General features: G+C 41.8%; 2 long non-coding RNA genes across 2 annotated transcripts; one reads left to right on the top strand and one right to left on the bottom strand.

Annotated features, from left to right (window-relative positions):
* The first annotated feature begins 20,444 nt into the window (after positions 1-20,444).
* Positions 20,445-22,469, top strand: LOC307047566. The gene is made up of 2 exons (XR_013810494.1): positions 20,445-20,882; positions 21,746-22,469. It is a non-coding gene; the product is annotated as an uncharacterized lncRNA (long non-coding RNA).
* A 210-nt stretch (positions 22,470-22,679) lies between these two features.
* On the bottom strand, positions 22,680-24,046 carry LOC307047565. The gene is made up of 2 exons (XR_013810493.1): positions 23,000-24,046; positions 22,680-22,779 (listed from the first exon to the last, which is right to left on the bottom strand). It is a non-coding gene; the product is annotated as an uncharacterized lncRNA (long non-coding RNA).
* Positions 24,047-25,280: the final 1,234 nt, after the last annotated feature.

Below are 25,280 nucleotides of genomic sequence, written 5' to 3'. Positions count from 1 at the left end.
CACTACGTTAACCAACTCATCCAGACTGGCTGGATTCTGCTGGCTTGCCATTTTCTTGGTCTCATAGGGCAGAGACCGAATATGTTTGTCCATCATTATCCTCTCTAAAAACACTCAACTTTTCGGGGTTGCATGTCAACCATGCTCTGGTTACCCGGCCTAGGTCATACTTCTGGGCCCTGGCTGACAACTCTGGCTTGTATTTCCAGTCATGGAACCGCTGGGCTCTAGCTGCTAAGCTGTAGCCATACCTTGCCAGGATTTCCCTCTTCAAGACGACGTAATCCTTTGCTTGGCCAGGAGGAATGGTCCAACCAGATCAGCCCAGTAGTCCCTTGGCCAGCCCTCTCTTTCAGCTGTGCGCTCAAAGGCGGCTTTTAAGTAGGCCTCTATCTCATCACTCCGTCATTTTGGGGATGAATCGACCTGTGTAAGGCCGCACGGTTGCTTCCCTCTGGATAGGAGAGGCTGCTGTTAGGCATTTTTGGATCTCCACATGGAGAAGCGCATTCTGTTTCCGCTGCTCCTGTATAATCTGCCGTTGCAGAGTCTGCTGCTCAGTAGAAATACGCACCACCTCCCTTAGTACAGATTTTTTCTGACTGCAACACCACCATTAGAGTTCTTATGCCCGCATTCTCCACCAGTGTAACAGGACTGGGCAGATAAAGAGAAAAGTGGTAGTGTAGCAATCAAGACAGAGGCAGTGTTCAAGTCCAAAAAAGAGGCTTTATTGCTGTTAAACGCAAAAAAAAATCTTTAACTATACAAAGGCTAACGTGGCCGGGCCGCTAACCGACTTACCAGCTGACAAAATATTTCCTCACGCTGGGAGTCTCCTGCTCCCTCCATGTGCCACACACACAACTGAGCAACTCTTCTTCTTCTCTTTAATGGTGAATCGCTTCCACTTGGAGCATATATCGCCACCTACTGTTGAGTTATTAAATGTTCATACTAAATCCTTATCCTCAGACCAGTGCTTTTGAGGAATTTGAAGATCAGCTTGTTTGCTTCATTTCTTGATTTACTTTCGTATATTGACTGGAACTCCATGTCCTTGACGTTGAGTTGTTCCAGTGCAGTTTTCAGAATGAATCTTTGTCTGTTATAATCCGGGCAGCTAAAAAATACATGATGTATTGTCTCTGGTTGTTGGCAACCATCACAATTGCCATTTGGATGTTTTCCAATCAGATGCAGTGATGAGTTTAGTCCAGAGTGTCCCAATGTTATCCTGCTGTTAATGCTCTGTTCTCTTCTACTACTCCCCCAAGTGCTTCCTGTTCCTACTTCCCTTTGTATCTGGTATAAATGTCTTCCTTTGGTGTTACTGTCCCATAGTTTTTGCCATTGTTGCTTAACCACTTTTGTAAAAGATTTGACTTCTGCTCTACTGATGGGTACACTAATATCAATCTGGTTTGCTTTCAAACCACATTTTGCCAGTTGATCCACTACTTCATTCCCTCTAATACCCACATGCGCTGGAACCCACACAAATTGCACAACAATTCCCAGATGAACTAACTTAAACATGATGTGTAAAATATCCTGACGACATTCTGAAGAGAAGTTGTTTATACTCTCCAGAGCTGCACTGGAGTCAGAGCAAATGACCACTCGCATTGGCTGTATTTCCTCTACCCACTGAAGTGCTAGAGAGATAGCCATCATCTCTACTGTGTATACTGCAATATGATCACTTGTACGCTTTCCCACTTTGACTTTTAACTCAGGAACATAAAATGCACAACTAGTTAGACCATTTTCTGGATTTTTGGATCCATCAGTAAATATTTGTATAAACTGCCCATATTTTTCATGTAGAACAGTGTTCACATAAGCCTGTACATTGATTTTGTTTTTCATTGATTGTAACCGTTTCAATAATGATAAATCTACTATAGGTTGAGGTAGCAACCATGGTGGAACAGCTGATAACAACACCGTCGGACTAATATTCCATTCTTTAGACCCTCCAGAAAAACGCGGGCAAAAATCCTTGATTATGCGGGCTAAAATCCTTGATTATGCGAGCTAAAATCCTTGATTATGGGATTAAACATGCGGGGTATTTATGTGTGTGTGTGTATTTATACACACACACACACTTCTCCGCCTCATTCAGTTTTCATTTACTCATTCGTTATCTGACCAGCTTCAATCTTGTAGGCTACTCACTTCGTTTCTTGTAGCCCTCGAAAGCGTTTTTGAGGTTGATGCCTCGGTGAACGTGAGTTGTTTGGCTTTCTTGTCCGCAGTAGCAGAAAGCATGTTTGAATGAATCAAAGTGGGTCGTCACTGTCGATTTTCTCTAAGACGTATGCTCCAACACACAGTTGCACGGGGTGCACAATAGTTTCCCCCCACTTTCGTGAAAGACATCGGAGTACTGCTTTGCCCGGTCTGTAGCAGAAATGTTCGTCGTGTGAGTTCTACACGTTCACTCTACGGTGTTGTTTACCTTCTGTGATGCGCGGGCTGATGACGTCACGTCATCATCATCATCACTACTTCACGTCAAGACGAGTTAACTTTTTTTTTTCTCAACTTTGTGTGGAAAAATGCGGGGATTATGCGGCCTTTTAATAAATATGCGGCCTTTTAAAAATCTGCGCCATTTTGCGTCAAATTCTGCGATCGCAGAATCGCGTTTTTCTGGAGGGTCTAATTCTTTAACTTTGAATTCCTTACATATTTCCGAAACACAAAAACTTTCTTTTTTTCTTTTGTTACTTTCCCAACTTGTTTGTACAGTTTGTTTAGTAGGGTGAGTATCTTTATGGCCCTGTAGATTTGCCCAGTAATGAACAATTAACTGTTTTCTCCTCAAAGAAATTGGTATTTCTCCGACCTCTACCTGAAGTGCCGACACTGGTGTAGATCTGACTGCCCCACAGCATATCTTTAGTGCTTGTGCCTGGACTCTATCTAATTTTTGAAGAGAAGAATATGCAGCTGAACCATACACTATTAGTCCGTATTCTATGGCTGATCTTATTAAGGCTGTGTATACGTTCCTCAAAGCAGCTTTATCAGCCCCCCACTTAGTGCCTGCCAAGCACCTCATAACATTTAAAATCCTTTTACATTTATCTACTACTTTATCAATGTGAGTACTCCATGTGACTCTCTCGTCCAACCATATTCCCAGAAATGTAAATGTCTTCACTTTCTTTAGATCTTGTCCATAAAGTTTTAACCTAACCTCCTCACCTATCCTTTTCCTCGTAAAAAATAAAGTTTCAGTTTTTTCCACCGACAATCTAAACCCCCATGTCAGAGACCAGCTTTCAATTTCCGTAATGGCTTCCTGAATCTTAGCAACAATATATTTTACATTTCTGCCCCTTTTCCAAGAATATCTCCATCATCTGCAAAAAGTGACTTACCAATATCAGATCCTACTTGTGTGTGTGTATATATATATATATAGATATATATATATAGATATATATAGATATATATCATTGATCATAATAGAAAATAAAAGAGGACTGATGACACTCCCCTGCGGGGTTCCATTTTCAACTTCATGCCTTCGAGAATATGAATTGCCAACTCGGACTCTGATGGCACGGCCAAACAAAAAATCCATAATCCAATTATATACATTACCTCCCAGACCCATAATGCCCAGTTTTATTTATAATCCTTCCTTCCACATCATATCGTAAGCTATTTCCACATCAAAGAATACAGCTACAACACACTCCTTGTTCGCTTGGGCTTTCCTGACTTCAGACACAGCAGTGGATCTATAGTACTCCACCCTCTTCTAAACCCACTCTGATAAGGAGTCATTAGTTCATTTCTCAATGTAGTATGTCAGCCTTTCTGTTATCATTCTTTCCATAACTTTACACAAGTGCGATGTCAGAGCTATTGGTCTATAACTGCTTGGACTGGTTGGATCTTTCCCAGGTTTTCTGATAGGAATAATGACAGACTCTTTCCATATTCTTGGCAGCTTCCCTTTCTCCCAGATCTTATTGTACATCTCCAGCAGCTTTCCTAATGCAAAATCACTTAATTTGGTCAACAGTATATAACATACATTATCTTTCCCAGGAGCAGTGATTTTACACTTACTTAATGCTCTTCTCAACTCTTGAATAGAAAAAGGTATATTTACAACACTCTGCGACGAATGTCTTTCTTCATATACATTAGGATGTTCATCTAACATTTCCTGCCTCCTGATCTTACCTTTTTCTGTCAAATTTTCCGAAGAATTAACTTTGACAATTTTTAGCTAGAATTTCTGCCTTCTCCATAGCACCAGTGGCAATTTCCCTTCCATTCTCTAACACTGGCAGGTTACTCTGATGTCTTATTCCCCTCATCTTCTTAACCATTCCCCATACTTTATCTAATGGTGTAGTTCTCCCAATACTTGAACAGAATCCTCTCCAACACTCCCTTTTTGCTCTTTCAACAATGTTCCTTACCTGAGCCTTTTTATATTCTAATAAATTGTATAATGAATGTGTCTTTCTTAGCTTTCCAAACAGCCTGATTTTGTTTCGGATTGCATCATTACATTCTTTGTTCCACCACTGTACCATCTTAACACATTTACTAAGTTTACCAGTTTTATTCCCAATAGTTTGATTAGCGCTTTTAAATTATATTTGAAGTAAATTGCTCATTTATTTCATCAATACTTCCTGCCATATCAATCTGATCAAATTAATTATCACACAATTTAGCAAACATCCCCAATTTGCTTTAGAAAAAGTCCATCTCATGATACCGTCTAGCTCAACCACATGACTTATATCAAACTTGATTATAATCGGAAGATGATCACTCCCAATACTGTTATTTGCCAATACTTCCCAACTACTACCAGAAGCTAATTCACTTGTTACAAGAGTTAGGTCGATCGCAGACTCTGTTCCATCTCACAAATGTAGTCTTGTACCTTGCCCATTATTTAAACAAACTAATTCCTTTGCCTACATTAAGTCCTCCACCACCTGTCCGTTGTAATCTGTTGATCTCCCTCCCCACATTGTATTATGTGCATTAAAATCACCACACTATATTAATTCATTTCCTTGGCAAAGACTGTCTAATTCCTCTATTTTGAGTTTATTACATGGATTATAAAAATTCAGGACACAATTTTTCCTTTTATTAATCCAAACTTCTACACCCAATATTTCTAAATCATGACTGTTCTTAAATGTTAGCCTACTATAAGACATTTCTTCTCTGATAAAGATTGCACATCCCCCTCCCTGGCCATCATGTCTATCTTGTCTTATAGCAGTATATCCCCCAATTATGAAGCCCAAATGAGTCTTCCGCCATGTTTCTTGAATACAAATAACGTCTGATTTTTCTTTTAACTGATATATAGGTCTTGAATTCTTGTCCATTTGCAATAAGGCTTCTAGCATTCCATTGCAGAATGAGAAAAGCCATTAATCTATTCACTAATCTGTGAATCATCATTATTGGTGGCTAGCACATCATGTATCATTTCAACAGTTATATCCTTTACCCCCAAAAATGTACCTGCTGCTTCCACTTTTGTTTTCAGTCTTGACCTCTTTTTGTTTGTTGCAAAGCAACATTCACCACTTTTCCAATAAAGGCAACACATTTGTACTTATTAACAATCAATGCATCCTCTCCTATCACACACTTATGTGAACACTTTGTGGAGCTTTCCTTTGCCTGTGGGAGTTTGGGGAAATCTTTTGAAGAGAACATACTTGCTGCTACTTGGGATTTCCTAGCTATGTTTAGTGAAACCTTTTCTGTTGCTTCAGCATATGAGACTTTATTTTGCACAGTATCTCTGCACCTCCTTGGCCTTTTTCTGCACTTCGCAGCCCTGATACGCAGCACTATGTTCCCCACCACAGTTACAACATTTCACCTTAGCACCTGCAGTACAACTACCATATTAATGTTCCCCCACACATGTTGGACACCTGGGCTTAGTTGCTTTGCACTTGTCTGCCACAGGCCCAAACCTTTGGCATTTAAAGCACCGCAGAGGTTTAGGGATGAATTATCTTACTGGAAAGCTCATGCAACCGATCATTATCTTCTTTTGTATTGTTTCTTCAAACTGAAGAAGAACAGACAAACTATCCACTATCTTACCCTGATACCTAGTAGGAAGACGCTTAACTACAGACACTTTTCCCCCTTTAATTTCTTTCTTGAGTTCTTCTATGCCGATTTCTATGGGAACTCCACTGATAACTCCAAGTATTTTCCGATTTGCTCCAGGAACATGGCATTTAATACAAACTTCATTCAGGGTCTTAATTTTCAGTAACTTTTCCTCTTGTTTTGCATTCATCAATTCAACCAACATCCGTCCTTTGCTCAGAGATCTTGCTTGCTTTATCGATCCAATTTCTTTGTGAATTGCTTTAGTCAAGGCCACTGGATGTAGCTTAGCTGCGGATTGCTCACCAAACTCCACGATCACTTTCCACTCTCAATCCTTTTCTTTACTTTCTTCAATTCATTCTGCGAATCAGATTCACTAAGACTGTCACTTGACATGTCTATCTTCTTTCTTGAAGACTTTTTCCTTACTTCATTCCACCCTCCTTCTCCTTCAGATGCACTTTCCATATCCTCCTCTCCAGGACTCAAAGACGCCATTCCACCAGCTGATCTCAATCTCGCACTCACGTCAACGTCAACGTCCACGTCCACTCCAATCTCCGTCTACTATCGCAATGTCCACTCACGTTGAGGCACAAGAGAGAACCGTAGCCAACTGAGCAACTCTGTGTGCTTTGTCTCCCTTGAGGGAGTGATTAGCACCAGGTGTGAGGTCTCCACACCTGCTCCCAATACTGTTAATTGGAAGCGGGTGGAGCCACCTATTGGGAATGTAGGTGCCTCCCACTACTCTGCCTCTCAGTTCCTTACACAATACTCTCTACATTTAATCTACAATTTAGATTATATTACTTAATCTAAATTGTGTTTTATATTAATCTATATTTTATTTAGCACTTTTTTTGTGTCTTAGTTTCAGAATTCGATTTTTTATGTGTCCCTTCTTTTAATAGATATTGAATGATTAAAGCTTGAGTCTGTCTGATTCCCCAAACAGCTGCTTCTATATACTTGCTGCACATAATACAAATAAACAACTCGATAAACACACTTTTGCTGATATTTGTGTTACTGCTGGTGATGTTAAATGACATGGTTGATTTCCTCTGTCTTAATGATGAAAGTTATCATAATAGAAGACATGAAGCTGCAGAGAGAGGATGGATATATTCTTACCTCTACTTTGTGATAAGATGAAAATACAAAATTGAATTAAAATAGTAATTGTTGAATACATTGTTTATTTCATTTACTTAGGTTTTAACCATTATTTACAACATGTGTACATAAGCAGTGGAATAATAGGATATCTCTAGTCTAGGTCATTAAACTGTCTTAAATTCTGTTTAATTGTATTAATATAAACAATAGGTCATAGAAAATCTTTAATTGTGTATTTCAGCTGAGCAGGGGGTCATGTTGGTGCTGGACCTGGAGGTGCTGACCTGGTGTCAGTAGGACATCATCTGGGCTGGTTTAGGGGAAGAAAGAGAATATAAACTGTTATAATCACAGCTATTAAGATTAGAAAACTAATATTGTTAAGAATCAATCTACATGCTTTTGTTCATTTAAAAAACATATCGTTTTACTAGTACAGAAAAATGAAGACTTATTTTAAATATGAAATAATATGATTAAGTGACATCAGCTAGCCTACATATTGTACTTGTTTACTTACTAATGTAACATTACTGGGGGCTAAAGGAACAGCGTAATCATATTTACCTGGCCATTTTTCTCTTTATTTCATCGCCGTCGGTGATATCCGAAAAATGGTTAAAGTAAAAAAGTAAAGTTTCTGGATAATTTTTCAGCTGAGTTAGCTTGTAAGCTCATTTGCTAACAGAACAGCGCGCATCACGTGACGTGAACAGGTAGTCCTCCTTAGGCTAGACCGTCTCATTTCGTAGGCCGCTCGGTCTAGCCTACCCGGTCTACGTGGGCTGCATCCTTCGTGGACCACTGCGTCCTCCGAAGGATGCAGCCCCTGAATTGAGACACGGCCTTACTTTCCCTTTTGTTAATAGTCTAAGATAGGGCACTTGTACTATGAACAGGTGATTTAAACCCAACATTTCTTGTAGCGTCCATGTTGTTTCCAAATTACGCCTTAAAGCTACCAAAAAAAAGCATTTCCAATTAAGGAGATGGGACCATCTGAGAAGCATTTGAATGTGCCATTGGCCATAGTCTGCACTCTCCGAATGCCAATCTAGTTATTAACTTTAAAAATTAAACTAAATATTTGAATGTAATGACCAAGTTGTTAATTTAAGCCTAGGCACTATTTTCCCTTTGTCAGCCTTCAGCTCATACTTTTAGTTTCATAGACTTGAATTAATCCTTCTGATCAGGAAATGCTAACCAATAACTAATTTTTGTCATCCAAGACGTTTAAATCTATTTAAGGCACAAACAAACTAACAATTATTTCTAATAGTTTTATGGAGTTGTTGGATATGCCATCTTGTAGTCCATGGGCCAGACCAAATATCGGTACCACCCGAGGTGGCAAAACATTTGTGGTACCATTTTGTTCATAGGGTCCATATAAGTACATTAAGCCATGATAGACTTTCCAACTGAGTAGCTTAGCGGAGTTACATGCTACCCCATTATTGATCAAATAACGCATTTTGTCACTTACAAAGTTTGGCGGTATGTTCTGTGTTTGTCCCTGCTATGTGGAAAATGGTAATGAAACTTTCCTGAATGAATATTATATAAGCTTTGTATGTTCTATTTGGAATTTATTTTCAGATTTTTGGGGAAGAAGCTCATTTTGTTGCTTTTCAGATAATGTTATTGGACCCGCATGTTATTGCTATTTTAGATGTTATCGGACACTGCGTCTGATGTACCGGTATGTAGACATACATTTTTAGTTAAGATGTATAGTTAAGATTAAGTTAATATTTCAAAGTAATGAAACTTTCTGCCTTCTTATAGAGCAAGAATGCAGACTCGTGCTCCGGAGTGATCACATGACAAATGAATCATGTAATGAAACTATTATCAACAGAGACGTACTACAAACAGAATGTATATTTTATTGCATTACTTAAGTGTAAAGACTCTATATATATATATATATATATATAAGATAATACATGAACAATCATAACCTCCCCACGTTGCTTTGGTGTATTTGCAGGTTCCATACACTGCTACTGTCACTAGCAACTAACTGAAAATAGACTCAGTCCCAGAGGCAGGAACCAGCGGCACGGCACCAAAGCGGCCACGCCTGGAGTGCCTCATCCATTGCACATCTCAAGATGAAGACTCAACCCTGGTATCACCAAAAGACATTGGTTCCTGGAAAACCCTGCTGAGAGCAGCAGAAATCAGACAGCATGCACCGATCTTAGAAATCGCAAAGGACTTTCCAGATGATGTCATACCACCTGTCACCTATAGGAAGAGCAGAAGCATCTTTACTATGAAAAAGGACCTTGATGCTATTATCACCAAGAAAGACAATAACCCTACATCAGAAGGTTCAAGAAAGTCAGCCAGACAAACGCCACACCAATCAAGGGTATATAAGGAAGAATGCATCTTCTGTGAGAAAACCAACAAGTACTTGAAAGGCCTAAAGACAAGAGAGCCTTTGACCCAGTGTACTGAGCTCCGTGCAGATGATACAATCAGGACAGCTGCAACGAGGAAACTGGACAACAGAATCCTTGCCATTGTCAGCAGAGAACTGGTGGCTGCTGAAGGCCACTACCACAGGTCTTGCTATCGCCTGTAAACCAAGGATGCAGCTCCTGTAGCAGCTAGCAGAGCGCCAGATGGAGAGGACATTAACGAGACCAATGATGATGGTGTGCAGTATGATGCCGCAGAGAAACAGTCATCCAGTGAACTATTCTCATTTATCAGAGAGGAACTGTTTCTCAACCCTGCTGTGGTCCCACTGATTGACTTCACAGCTAGACTGGTCTCACGTATGAATGGTCTCGGTATAACCAAGGTGAAACCATCCACAAAGAAACATATCCGCCTGAAGCTGGAGAGTGAATTTGGAGAAGCACTCCACATAATTCAGAACGATAAGGGCAAAGTACTCCTTTATCCAGACAACCTCTCGTTGTCTAAGCTTGCGAAAGCACATCAAGCACTCCAGGCTGAGTTGCAGGTCATGAGGTCAGCAAAGACAGAGGACAGTATCAGCAAGGCAGCACTGAGGATGCGAGATGATGTCAAGAAGCAAGATGACATCCAGGCATGGCCACCTCAAATATCAGAACAGGAGCAGAGGGACGTTAACAACTTCAGTGACCATGTTCCTTCACACATTGCTGACAGGCTCTACAGACTGTACACAACCATCCCAGAGAGTACAGAGGCTATGTAACTCTTTTGGCCAGGACTTGGTTTATGCCATTACCTGTGGCAAGACGAAGCCAACGAAGCACATCATACTGCCCTTTGCTGTGAAGTCACTCACGGGGAATGTGGAGCTGGTACACACCCTCAACCGACTTGGTCATGGTGTGTCATACTCCCAAGTTCAGGAGATAGACACAGCTCTGTGTCTGCAGAAGCTGTCGCTGTCAGAAGGCAGTGTTGCTCTGCCAAGGAACATCCACCCTGGGGTGTTCACCACATTAGCATGGGACAACATTGACCGCCTCGAAGAGACGGTCAGTGGAGAGGGAACATCCCACAGAGTCAATGGCATTGCAGTCCAGGCTAAAGTCGGCAACCCCCAGTCACCCAGGCCCATGCCTATTCTGGAGAAGACAAAGAAGAGAAGCATCAGCACTGATCCATTGCTGCTGCCCACCTACAACACTGAAGAACGTGCGGGTCCATCACCAACACACGCCATAGAGGCTGACACCACAGCTGTCATACAGCACTCAATGAAGAAGAACCGTGTGTGGCTACTGACCCGCATGTCTGACACAGAAGCCCCAACAGTCAGCAGCTGAACTGGCTTTAACATCCAGGTCCGTGATGAAGTTACAGTGGTCCAGGACAGTGTGGGCTACTTGCCTACGATCAATGCACCAGCACCACAGATGTCAACCGTGAACGAAGTGCTGAACCAGTCCATCAACATCATGCAGTACCTTGAGCTGAACACAATAGTCTGTGTATTCGACCAGGCACTCTATGCCAAAGCAGCTGAAGTAATATGGAAGCACCAACAGAAGTTCAAGAACGTCATCATCCGAATGGGTGTATTCCATACCATCTGCTGTCTGATATCAACTATTGGCAAGAGGTTCCAGGATGCTGGCCTGAGGGATCTGTGTGTCAAGGCAGGCGTCATTGCTGATGGCTCTGTGGCTGGAGTGATGGAAGGCAGGAAATACAACAGAGCAGTAAGGCTGCACAAGCTGCTTTATGAGGCTTTCATGCGGCTGGCTTGGAAAGGTTTCCTCCCGTGGGTAGAGACCAACCACAGTGAAGACATGGCCCATCTAGAGGAAGCCCTTATGACCACCAGCTTCCTCCGTGAGGACATCACCCAGGCTTCATTCAACGAGGTTCTGAACAACAAATCCTGCACAGGAATCCTGAACCTGTTTGATGCCTACCTCAGTTACCTGAGACAGGAGAATGGTAGTCTGTCAGCATTCTGGATGACATATGTGGACATGGTGGAGGTGATGGTGGGCCTAATTCGGGCCTCAAGAGAGGGTGACTAGATGCTGCACCTGGCATCCATTCGTGCAATGATTCCCTGGTACTTTGCACATGACAAGCTGAACTATGCACGCTACGTATCCTACTACTATGCTGCGATGTCCCGACCACACGTAGATCATCCTGAAGTGTATGCACACTTCATGCGAGGTGGCTTCACAGTCCAGATAGGCAGCAGAAATCCCTTCGGTCGAATCCCTGTGGACCAGACCATCGAGGAGACCGTCAACAAAGACACTCAAACCTCTGGTGGGACCAGAGCCAGGAGCTGTCAGCAGATACTACTTGACGTCCGAGTACAGAAGCTTCTACCTGAGGTGTCTGAGGGGCATGATAGGTAGAGACAGCTCCCAACAGCTCAACCATGCAGATTTGCAACTACCCAGGATCAAGAAAGATGAGAAAGACGTCAATGCATTTGTGGAACTGATGGAGAACAGTTGGATCAATCCACTGAGTCATGATCACACAGATCTGGTCAGCTTGTCCACAGGGATTGTAGCCCCTCCAGATGTTGCCAATGGCCTACTGAAGGCTCACACCATGGGAGAAGCGGCATACCAAGCGTTCAAAACAGAACGCTTGGAGACAGAACAACCAACAGTAAAGTTCCATGGAACACTGAAGAAACAGAACTTGAAGACTTTCCAACACATCAAAAGAAAAACTGGTGGTTAAGTTGAAGGCAAGCAGGTTGTCCTGAAAGCAGACAGAAATCTATTCGGGCACATGATCCTCATTGCCCAGAACAGAAAACTACACATCAGAGATGTCCTAGTACACCCACTGGGGCCACTACCATGGGCACTCTCAAACAGTGATGGCTCTCTCCGAAAAACTAACAAAGCCGCCCTTGCCAGAGAGCTAGAAAAGAACGTCTCGCCAGCAGAAGATATGCCAGAACCATCAGCATGCATCATTGACGGAATGAGTCTTGTTCAGAAACTGAAGAGATGACAAAACATTTCAACAGTTGGCGGAGACTGCTCTGTCCCTAGCTCTGCATGAGGGTGCTTGCAGTCGCAGGATTGATGTCGTGTTCGATGTCTACTGGAAGACGTCTATCAAGAATGCAGAGATATGCAACAGATGCGGCACCAGCGGCACACAATGGAAGAACATTGCACCAGGCCACAATATTCATCAATGGAGAAAGTTCTTGAGTAACCCCGAGAACAAGACGAGCCTGGTTGAATTCTTGGTGGAACAGTGGAAGCAACCTGCAAAGAGAGAGAGGCTCCAGGACAAGTCGCTGTACGTGACCTGTTGCGAGGCATGCTACCTGATCACCAAGGATCACTGGCATGAAATCCAAGATCTGAGATCAACCCAAGAAGAAGCTGATACGTGCATGCCAGTTCATGCCAGACATGCTTCATGTGATGTTTATGGGTCCATAATCATCACAGCTGAAGACACTGATGTGCTGATACTGTGCCTTTGCTTCAAGAAGACGATGGCCTGCCCTCTGTATCAGAAGTGTGGTACACAAAATCGTACACGATACATAGACATTGGTAAACTAGCGAGCTCCCTGGCCGAGGAAGTCTGCCAAGGTCTTGTTGGACTACATGCTCTCACTGGGTGTGACACGGTCAGTGCATTCGCTGGTCGTGGAAAGTTAAGTGCACTGAAGCATCTGAAGGAGAATGAGACCTACCAGGAGGTAGGTGTTTGCCGGTTGTATGCATCCTCATCCACCACCTCTGATGTCAATGAACTCTGCTACCAACTCTTCTTTGCAAAACGGGGAGAGGTGGAATCCAGCCAACTGCCACCATGCAAGGATTGCTTGCACATGCACGTCCTCCGCGTGAACTATCAGACCGCGATTTGGCGACGCTGTCTTGTGAGTGAACCTGTTGTGCCAGACCCCAAGGAATGTGGCTGGACTACAGGTGACGATGGCAGTCTGGAAATAGAATGGATGCGGGGATCACCGGCACCTGATGCAGTATTGCAGCTGATGTCCTGCAAGTGTGCACGTATCTGCAAACTTCCAGCCTGTGTGTGCCTGGAGAACTAACTGAAGTGCACGGACATGTGCAAACTGCAGACATGCACCAACCAGAGAAGTGAAGATGAGGAAGAAGTCGCAGTGGAACTGGACGAGCCTGACACTGATGATGAAGAGAACTGACAATGTTTTGTTTAGGCAATGGTCTGGACTTTATAGTCATACCGGCACAACTTCAGATGAATGTATAGTACCCATGAAGTGCATGGCAAGTCACTGTCGATGAGTATAAACTGATGTATACTCAAGTACTGGGTAAATATGTAAGTAAATCAAACTAGACTTGCCCCCATGAATATTTCTTGACCTTGTGAAGGAGTTCTACATGTAAAACTGGTAGTATAGTTGACTTTGTCTAGTTGGCTGGTCAAAGCTAGACACTACAGACATTTACATGTAACTATGTTATGCAGTTCCATGTTTTATGTTGGTTTTTTTTCAAGTAATAATAATTTTATTTGGCTAAAATATTGTCCAAGTTACTTTAGAATGACCCGTCTAATTAAACAACACCATAAGAACAATGCATTAGCCATTAAATGGTTGACTTCATGTTGGTATTTGAGTTATATGTACATTCAAGCCACATTTTACGCCTTCGAATTTGGTGATTCGGGTCATTGTATTCAATAGCTGATTTCTATTACTAAGCTACCACTCTGGAATGTCTATCATACCAAAATATCATCTATAGATATATGCCACTTGAAGCACTTCACTAAAATTTGCCACCTTGGGTGGTACCGATAAGTGGAAATCCAGGTATGGGCCCATGGACTATTGCCAATATCCTGCAAAACTGGTCAGTCTGGTATGACAGTACAACCTAGTCTCACGGCATTTCGTGTTATAGTCACGACATTTAATCTATTGATTCGTGTTCACCAACACGGTTTTCTCCTTTTTTTCGCGTCACACAGAACGATTTTAAAAGCAAAGTATTTATATTGGTAGTCTGTTTCGTGCCTGCACCACGTCTTTTTCTCCGGTCGGGTTTTGGATTTGGGTTCTGTGTGGTTCCTAAACACATTTTCTTACTCAATATGAAGCCACAATTATTGTTTCTATTTTTAATTCTATAATGTTGGACTTTTTTGCCAAAATACTGAAATAAGTCTTTTTAAAATATTTTTTTCCTTCTAATTTGTTATTCTTTTCTAAATAACACACTTTTATTTACTCAACAATAGCACACAATTATCCTTGTTTTTATTTATTTGTTTAATTCTATAATCTTTTTTTTTTTTGCCGTCCGTCAGGAACTGAATTTCAAATTAAACGATCAACAAAATTGCGTTGCCAGGCAACAGCTTCGGGTGAAAACAGTTTTTCCGGTCTCTAAGTTTTCATAGTAAAACCGAAAGTATTCCCCTCACTGTCAAACATCAGTTTATCCTTGTTAATTACACAACATTGATTGATTTAAATTGTGTACAATGCTTTTGTGTTTTTCCCCTTCGATTCGGAGAAACAAATAGTTTTTTCTGAGTTTAGGATGGCCGAAGAGACTACACTACCCATAATCCTCAGCTATCGTTTGGGACTACAGTCCCTTTGCTTGACAAACCCCATGATTAGTCCTCAAGCTCTGTGATTGGATGTTGGAGTGGCAGTGCGCCAAGGTTACGCCGAGCGTCAACTCTTTGAAATTGAATGAAACCATGGCAGACTATGCAAAATAGGACTCGAAAGGGTCCAGCCCAGAACAACACATGCTGACACGTCTCTACTGGGAATTGTAGTTTTAAAAGACGTTTTCGTATTTCCCATAATTTAAGTTGCCAGTATTAAACTGTGTACACCCCTGGAGGTTTAGGAAACACATTGGTGTTATCAAATGTAAAACATATAATGAATACATGGGTGGAAATAGCTTGTGACCATAATGGGCAGCATTAATATATACCCACATGACAGCTCAGGTCAGAAGAACTTTATTTAATAGCTGGTGTTATGTCTGTGACCCCTCCTGTTGTTAATTGATAAGCCTTGAAACATGCACTTGTCAAGGTTCAGAGGCACATTTAGCAAATATGGCAGTAGTCATCGATCATCTTAAGATGAGATAAGATATACTTTATTGATCCCAAGTAATACACAGCAGCATGTAAAACATACAATTTATTGTTGCTTTGTAATTCTACTCCACTACAATTCAGAGGTTAACCTGGTATTTTTACTCCACTACATTTATTTTAGTTACTTTGCAGATTCTGATTAATGATGTGAAATATAAACAACCCTTGAATCAGACTTTAGTTACACCTGAGTAAAATTCAGGGAAGGGGATTGTCAAGTGCAAACAATCAGGAGAGATATTTGATAGTTGGTGCTTGAAAAGACTAAACATTTATCTGCAGATCCCTATAAAGCATATTCATTACTCGTTATTCTCCAATAGTTCATTATAGACTGTATAATGGCTATTTTGCACATCCCTTTCAAGATTTCAAGTTGTTCTAAGGTTTATTGACATATCATATACACAACTGCGGTGTAGTACGGTGTATTGTTACGACCCTGGGTCGTTAGGTCTTTTGTATGTACATTTTTCCCTCCTCCTGTGTGTGTGCGTGTGCGTGTGCGTGTGTGTGTGTGAGCAAGCAGGTGGTGCCCATTAGCTGATTAGCTACCTCCTGCATGCTGATTGGTCCACCTGAGGAGACAGGAGCATATTAAGCGGCAGCCGTGCAGTTCCTCGGCCGCTCTCGCTGACTCCACTTCTCCTACTCCCATCGTGGTGCTTTTTGATATTTTGTTCTATGGTGTTGTGAGCGCACTTTGGTATCGTTTGTCCTTCTCCTCTGCCTGCGGGCCAGTGTCACTTTACCTGTCTTTGCAAGACAGTTTATGTTCTCAGGAGTTCAAACCCTTTTGTTTTCTTTTCCCTTTTGGATCGATCGTTTTCTCATGTTTAAGGTAGTGTAGGTAAGAAGCCTGTATATTTATTTTCTCGGTTAGGTAAGATTTTGATTTGTAAGGTTTGTTTCTTTTTTGTTGGTTTTGCTACTCCTGTTTTTGTATATATTTGGTAAATAAATTTACCAAACGCTTTCTCTGACTCGGTGTCCGTGTTCTTGGGAGTGGGAAGAGTGGAGAGAATGCACATTTTGTGCTGCGTCTAGGGTCCCCTAGACCTGGGCGTAACATTATGCAATGAATGAAAAACTTGGGTCGCAGGTTCCTCAACACTGCATTACAAGACATCTATCAATATGTGTATACCTCCACCATTAAAGGGGACCTATCATGCTAAATGCACTTTTGTATGTCTTTTATAAATAAATATGTGTCCCTGGTGTGTCGGGGAACTCACGCAGCGGCAGAAAATAAAACCTTCTCTCTTTTCCTCCATACCCAAATCTCTAAAAACGGGGCTATAATGGAGCTGATTCAGATTTGCGTCCGATATGACGTAATATCAGAAATGAAGGCTTACTTTACACTCACGGCCCTATCAGAAACGTTGCAATGAGAAACAATGCCCGACTGTTTTGGACGTAATATACTCGGTGCATTTTCACATTAGCATCGCAAACACTCAGAGCTAACCTGTACTGGATAGAGCATGTGTGTGAAGAAGCAGGAAATAAAAAGGAACTCCCCTTGTGGTATAACCGGCAACAGAGAAAGCCTTTGAGCTCCATACTGTTTCAGAAATAATCCTTGATAATCCATGATATGGCGTTTCATCACCGCAGTATCTGCCGGTAGCATCTCCTGCATGAGCTCAGCCCCCTGCTTTTTCTTTTATAAATTTGTTTCTTTTTTTTTTAAAGCTTTATACCCTAAATCAGCACTTTTGAAACAGGAAGTGAAATAGAAGGATATGAGGTATGGCTAGAATGGGTGATCTGTTTGGTATTTTGAGCAAAACACTTCATAGACCTGTTTTTTTATATATTTTTATATATCTGAGACCTATGCTATTGCATAAAAATAGCATGATAGGCATACTTGTCAACCCTCCCGATTTTCGTGGGAGACTCCCGATTTCATTGCCCTCTCCCGGTTTCCTCCCGGGGTCATATTTCTCCCGCATTTCTCCCGATTTCTGACAAAATCAGATTTACTAAGGACTGTTTCCACTCGGACTTTAATACAGCTACACCATTGTTTGGTTTCCATGGAAACACGTCTCTTTAGTAGCGCACGCAACTGAAAGTCTGAGAGGGTGAGGCTGAGGCAGACAGTCACAGAAAACAGAACAAAAATCGACAACTACTCTACTCTCTGCTCACTCCTTTCCTGCCCACACATATGCTCAATCAAGGATGGTGCTACAGGCCGCAAGGCATTGCACTTAGAACTACAATATAAGCATGTTAATGTTAATCTAACAGCTCCGGCGATCCACTAGCACCCCCCCCATTTTGCATTTTGAAATGCTCCCGATTTCTGAGGTCTCAAGGTTGGCAAGTATGATGATAAGTGACCTTTAAACTGTCCTATTCTGCACATTTCTTATACTATCTACCAGTGGCGGCCGGTCCATAGTGGCGGCCGCCCCCCCTCTTCCCACATGTTTCATTGTCATTAAAAATTCATAAAAAAATATATTTCCAAAAAATATATTTTTTTTATTTTTATTTTTAAAAAACAAGGTAAATATTATATAGTTGGTATCAGTAAAATGTATAATCTACAATAAAATCTTGTTTAAAATTGTTTTACGATGTCTAAAGTTACTGATAAGTCACATGTTTCCTGCCTGGCCGCAGCGTATCATTACCCTCTCTCGTCCGGGCGGTAGAAAAGAGCCCTCAGCCAGAGCAGCTGCAACCAACAAGCTGACTGTTGCTATCTGTAAACTATGCCACTGAAACATAATTTCAGCCAATCAGCGTCGTCAGATCTGATGCTCAAAGGGCGCCCTTTCAGCGCCCTGGCCTGTGTGTCTGTTTAGACTCGTATCCAAGGTGACGCTACAGTAGGGGAATGCTGCGTCTGCAGTTGTAGACTCCGGTGCTAGTGGATCGCCGGAGCTGTAGATTAACATTTGCATGCTTATTGTAGTTGTAAGGGCAAGGCCTGTGGCACCATGGAGCATATGTGTGGGCTGGACCTGTATTTTACAGGAAAGGAGTGATCAGAGGGTCGAGTTGTCGATTCTTGTTCAGTTTTCATCTTCCTCACCCTCTCAGACTTTGAGTTGCGCGCGCTGCTAAAGAGACGCGCTACCATGGAAACTAAACAATGGTGTACCTGTATTAAAGTCCGAGTGGAAACAGTCGTGAGTAAATCTGATTTAGTCAGAAATCGGGAGAAATGCGGTTTTCTCCCGCGAAAATCGGGAGTGTTGGCAAGTATGACACACACACACACACACACACACACACACACACACACACACAATGTTCGTATTTAGTCTCCTGATTTTAAATACCCTAGTATGGTTTTGTCACCATTTCCATAGCCCCACCAAAAATATTTTCCACCAGCCGCCACTGCTATCTTACATACAGTACATAAGAGTATAATTAAGCAATAGCTCACGACAGGCCTTGGTATATGCTCATTATATCACAGCTAAGGGGCGTGGTTCGGCCCGACGCGAAGCGGAGGGTCGACAAAACCCCTTAGCTGTGATATACTGTAATGAGCATATCACGGCCTGAAGTGAGCTATTGCTTTTATAAAACGGTTACCAAGTGTAGCAATATGAAAGAAAAATACACACTCTAATTTAAATCGTTTTTATAAATAATGATGTTCAAAATAAAACAGTCCCTCCGTTGCCTTCTGCACAAAACATAGTGCGAGGTGGTTGCTATGCAACAACACTAACAGCTAGCGAACATATTAGACAGAGAGCTTTGATCCATTATTTGGTTGTTTATTTACATTAATGTGTATGTTGCTGTTTATTGCGCACCCACTGAAAAACTGTCCAGCATCAGTAGCATGGCTTACGTGGTCACTTGTATAGGTTGATGTTGTTCTAGGCTGTGGCTTGGCGTGGCGAGAATATTGCTCCACTTTCTCCGGTCCCCGAGATTCGGCTTCCAGTAGCTCTGGAGAGAGCTTTCGCACCTGTGGCCACTAACGGTCATAATTTCTCTGCTTTGTTACAAGACCCGCATCAGAAAGCTTTTTAATGGTGGTACTTTTCAAGTTGGTCTACCTGCTCTTCACGTAGCTCTGCATGTCGTCGTTAGGTGCTTTTTTTTTCTGGAGATAGGCACTGCTCAATCCACTCCTCCATAGTAAGACCCCCCCGGAGGTCGAAGTTAATCTTAAATGTTTCCATCTTATGCTTTGTAAGTTTGTTTCGTAACGGAAGAAATGCAAATATATTTATAAAACTGACAAGTCAAATCAAGCAATCTGATTGGTCGATAGTGTTTTTGCGGACCTCTTTGATTACAGATTTGAGAACATCGTTGCTTGCTTTAAAAGTAGCACAATTCATTATGTCAAACCTTGGAAAGTGTCTAGATATCCCTGCCCTAATGCCAAAGGAACTGCACACTGAATATGTTTTGCCGTTTGATGTCTATGTCTGGACCACTGCATAAAAAGGAGGGTTTCTGCCCCGTTACTTCTCCGCTGCTTTCTTGTTCCAGCCCAACGGTATACTGTTTTTCTTAGACGCGGAGGGATACTGACTTGTTGTGAAAATTAACTTACAATTCTACCTGTGGTATAGAGAGGCGAAGTCCCTCCCCTTCCGGGAGCCTCCATGGGACCCCGGAAGCGGAAAATTATACATTGAATTCAATGGAGAGAGAAAACGTATCTTTTGATCCCGTTTCAATTGTGCCACGAATGACACATATGATGTTTGTCAATTTAAAAGAACATTTTGCAAGTCAAAAAAATTAAAATGTGTCGTAAAACTGTGAAGTAACACATTTTTTTGTGTTAAGCCGCTCAGTGAACTACATGTCTCTGGTCCCGCACAATACGCGTCACCAACACAAAGATGGCCGTCACGTTGGCACATTTAACCTCATTCTTTCAGAATGAGAATAAAAGTATAAAACGAGGTGAAAATCACTACAAGTCCGGGCACGTTGAGAGCTGTACATACACGAAAGGGGAGTTAGTCGGTTCTGTAAGAGCCAGCATGCGGGACCGGCTTTACAAGGTTTCGGTGAGTAATATGAGTGCAATGTTAACAGGTTAATGTCAGTCAATAAGGAGGAGAATGAAAAAGAAGATGATGAACCACAGACCCGGCATATAATGACTGCAGTGTGCAGGGCTGTGTTAATTTATGTTACTGTTATCAATAGCATTAGTTGACTGAGAAAACCGTCAAGAAAAAAAGTTTAGCGATGTTACGAGTCGACAAGCATAATATGAACCACGGCTGTGATTGACAACCTGGACAGCCAGTCAGAAGCTAGAATGCCAACCTAGAGAGCCAATCAGAACCTAGAACGGGTGTACTGTATACGGGTTTGTATGCTGTGGATAACATTAGTGTTCACAAGAACAAGGTACACTCCCGTGTTTTGTTTTAGTTGCTCTTCAGATTGAAGCGGCCAGTTTTATATCGACTATATGTGTGATCTCCTTTTTACATCTCGTTGTGTCATTTCAGTTTATTTGCTGTGTGTAGATTCAAGGATTTTGGTTATCTTGTCAATTTGTTTGGTTATCTAGGCACAGCTGTGTGTGACTCCCTCTGGTACACTGGTATGTTTTCCTAATGTAGAGAGCATTGATTAATTCATAAACTACACACTGAGTCTAGACCCTGACCAAATCCTTTTTTGTTGATCAAATGTTTTTCAAAAATGTAATACACATTTAAAAAAATACAATGTACAATCACAACCAATACAACACAAATTACAAAAAATTCAGAAAAAACAAACAACAACAATCAGACAAGAGGACAACATTTTGGAAAAATAAACCCTCCCACCCCCAGATCTGGACCATCCTTGTATTGCTCATTCAATCTATTATAGCATGTTAACAAACATGGTACTTACTTTATTTGTACAGATCTACATGGGAGAGGATGGCGCGATGCAGAGCGCTGTCTGTGGTTGTGCACGGGGGATGTACAAATGCAGCCACGCTGCAGCATTGGCAATATTTGCCATGTGGCAGATCAGCTCCACAGAAGTTGAGTGCCAGTGGAGGAAGCCTGGCACTTCAAAAGTAGTCCAGCCGGTGTCTCAACTCTACCAACAACAAGAGGAGACATACAACCCACTGGCCAGAGACATCGCCACTGAGGAAGTAGACTTGTTCAGGTCTCCACTGAGGGGCGCAGCGTGGCATGGCATGGCTTTTGTCACCTGAGCCAGAGCTGCAGCCTCAACATCAGGCCATTTTCAACGTGCCGGAGCTGGTGAAGGAGCGTGGGGGTCGGGGGCTTGAGGCAATTCTTGCCTCAATGCGACTGAGCAGAGACCATTAAGCTGCCATCCAGACAGCCACCGTAGGACAGCGGACAAATCCTCAGTGGCAGTTACACAGGCAGGGCAGGTTGACAGCCAATAATTTTGGTGCTGTGCTGAGGTCGGGACTTTCATCCACTCCATGCGCGTCCCTCATGAAGAGGGTGCTAGGGGGGTACAATTTAGACGGAGTCATGGCTGTCAACTGGGGAGTTGTAAACGAGGTGTGTTTGGCCAGTGTGTTTGGCCTTTTAAGTGTGACACATATGTAGTGATAAATGCTTCACCTGACCACTGTTCCTAAATAAAAAAAGTTTTCTGCATCGTCAGTCATTTTTTCCAAATAATTACCAATATTTCACAAATTCTTCATGTAAACTTAAGAGCACAGCTGTATGTTGAGTGTCAGCTTTGCTTGGTTCATCTTACTGGGTGGGGGGGGGCAGCTACATGGATGTCGGTGCAGTCCACAATCATTTTGCAGTTGAAAGCAGAATGAATTTATTATTGACTCAGAATGAAGCACAACTTCATGTCATACAGTACATTGACTTTATTTGTAATTGTGTAAAAACATATGAGCATTGATTAGCAAGCAGGACCTGCAGGAACAGAGAACGGTGATGGATGGAGCTGGGGAGAGAGAAGAATAAAGAAAACAGATCAACTTTATTATCGGATATTAAAATTTCAATTTCAAAACAAGTTGCCACTCCTACAGTTTTCTAGTATGTAAAGATGATTTCACATGACCTATGCAAAATATCACACTCAATACATGTGTGTCTCTGGGGGGTGCATTTTGCCTTTGATGTATATAAATAATATACCATAACCAAATACTATCACGTACAGTGGAAATCAGGTTGCCAGAGCAGGTCAGTGTGCATGTTCCTCAGGGTCTCAGCAGTTACAGGTGAGGTAAAGACAATAAAAGAGAAACAGGTCAGTAACAACACTTTAAAGTAACAACACTGAATAATTATCTCTTTTAATAATGTTCTCTCAGTAATCACTCAACTACTGTCTTTCCAACAAACAGATTGACTCACTCTCACTGTCATCACAATGACACATGTCCAGAAGAATGTCACGCAAAGCTCCCTGCCTGCCTGCCTGCCTTCCTTCGACTCTCCCTGAACTGCTTCCTTAGCACCCGGTGGAGGGCGCAGCAGGCCACTCTTCAAATGTTTCACGAAATACTTACCATGATGACTAATCTTACTGTTTAACATTTTGGTGTACTTCATGTAATAAAATAATAACTTAATGGTAAGGCTACTAAAAATGACAAGGCTAAGTAATGTAATGCTAACTAACGTGCTCGCTACTCGTCGCTACTAGCTAACTTGACTATGTTCCATGCACAACATGTATATTACCTATGATATTACCTGATATGTCTGATCCAGCGACTCCTGGTCCTTTCATAAGACGGGAAGCGATAGAACGAGCAAGTGGTATGATCACTTTTGTGATTACAACATGGTACAAAGCACACAGGCATCTTGTAAAAGTGAATTTATTGGAGCAATCTCTTATATTTATTGGAGGGAATAAATCAGTTATGAAATCTTCTTCTTCGCTTTAATTACGAGTCGCAACCACTTGGAGCATTATCGCCTGTGACATCACATGCGCGACCCAGAATGGGATTTGGGATTTGTAGTCTTTGTAGTCGCGTATTTTTCATAGTCTTATATTTCAACAGTATTACGACAAAATGTGACTTTTTTGACATGGAAATGATTGTTTAAGATTGACAAACATCATATGTGTAGTTCGTGGCACAATTCAAACGGGATCAAAAGATACGTTTTCTCTCTCCATTGAATTCAATGTATAATTTTTCGCTTCCGGGGTCCCATGGACCGGAAGTAGATGGGCGTGACTTCGCCTCTCTATACACAAGTTATTGAGCCGTTTCCGCTCTACATCCTGAACTCCTCCCTTCGATGCAATGCACTTCCGTTTTGGCGGACTGGGTTTGTTTTGCTAGCTAGCTCCGTTGTGCCGACAAAGCACTGATATCGCAGAGACAAAGAGGATATAACAATTACAACATGAAGAAAAGTGGTTCGGGAACTACGTGTGCGGTAGTTGGTTGCAATCACTCGAGAAAGCACCTGAACGAGTGGTTAGATAGAGAGTGCTACGACCACAAACCAGCACCCAGCCATGTTGTTCATTAAATACAGATAAACACAACAAATACTGCATGCATTGTATTTTTTAATATTATATAGGAATATTTTCATAGTGATGTAATTGTGTGGGCTGCTTTTATATTTTAATTTGTAATACCTGTTAGGATTAAACATGTGATCTTTCTTGTTGAAGCCATTTCTTTAGTTTCCTCTCAACAATTAATTAATTCAGTGTTATTTATGTACAGTATGAGCTTAATATGAATGATGAACTGTGTTAAAAGAAATTGTAGCACTCTAAGGAACATATGAAATGCAATAATGCAATAACAGTGCAATAATGAAATTAAATTACATCAAACTTTATTTTCACTCAAACAGTACAGGCACATATGATATATTGCACAGCATAAAGAGATCATGTAAATTGTGCATTATGTAAACAACAGACAACTGTTGGCTCCTGTGGGCATGACCTAAATAAGGCAGTTTATTTTGGTTTTAAAATGCTGAGATATTTACTGCAGAACTGTAACCTTCCCTCAACAAAATCGTCAACAATTTTCGGGAGCATGTGGGCAAAGTAGAATGTGCGCAGCCTTATGATATGCCTTCAGACTGTCCATTGCTTTTCCATCTATTGCCATGGATTGAACGAAGTAGGAGCAAATTTTGCTGTACGTTATGCTGGGCCACGTCGTCATGTTATCCTCCCAGTTTTGCACTGAATTCGGGTGGGGGAGAGTAACGCCATCTCCAGTCAAAGAAGTAGAATCGTGTTCCCAAGCTAGCATCACTGTTAGCATCGAAATCGCTGTGTTTACACCAGTGCCCGTCTGACTGTTTACACCGGTTTACACCGACAGACGCTGTGCAAAAGACTTCCGGCGGAAATGAAGTGCATTTGTGTAGGGTTATGGCGCTACCCGTGTTTTGGCGCGTAAACTTGTCTATACGCTCAGTATCACGGCTAAGAACCAATCAGAT

This window comes from Notothenia rossii (assembly GCF_949606895.1).
Source record: "Notothenia rossii genome assembly, chromosome: 7".
NCBI lineage: Eukaryota > Metazoa > Chordata > Actinopteri > Perciformes > Nototheniidae > Notothenia > Notothenia rossii.
This window is presented reverse-complemented; position numbering and strand designations above follow the sequence as displayed.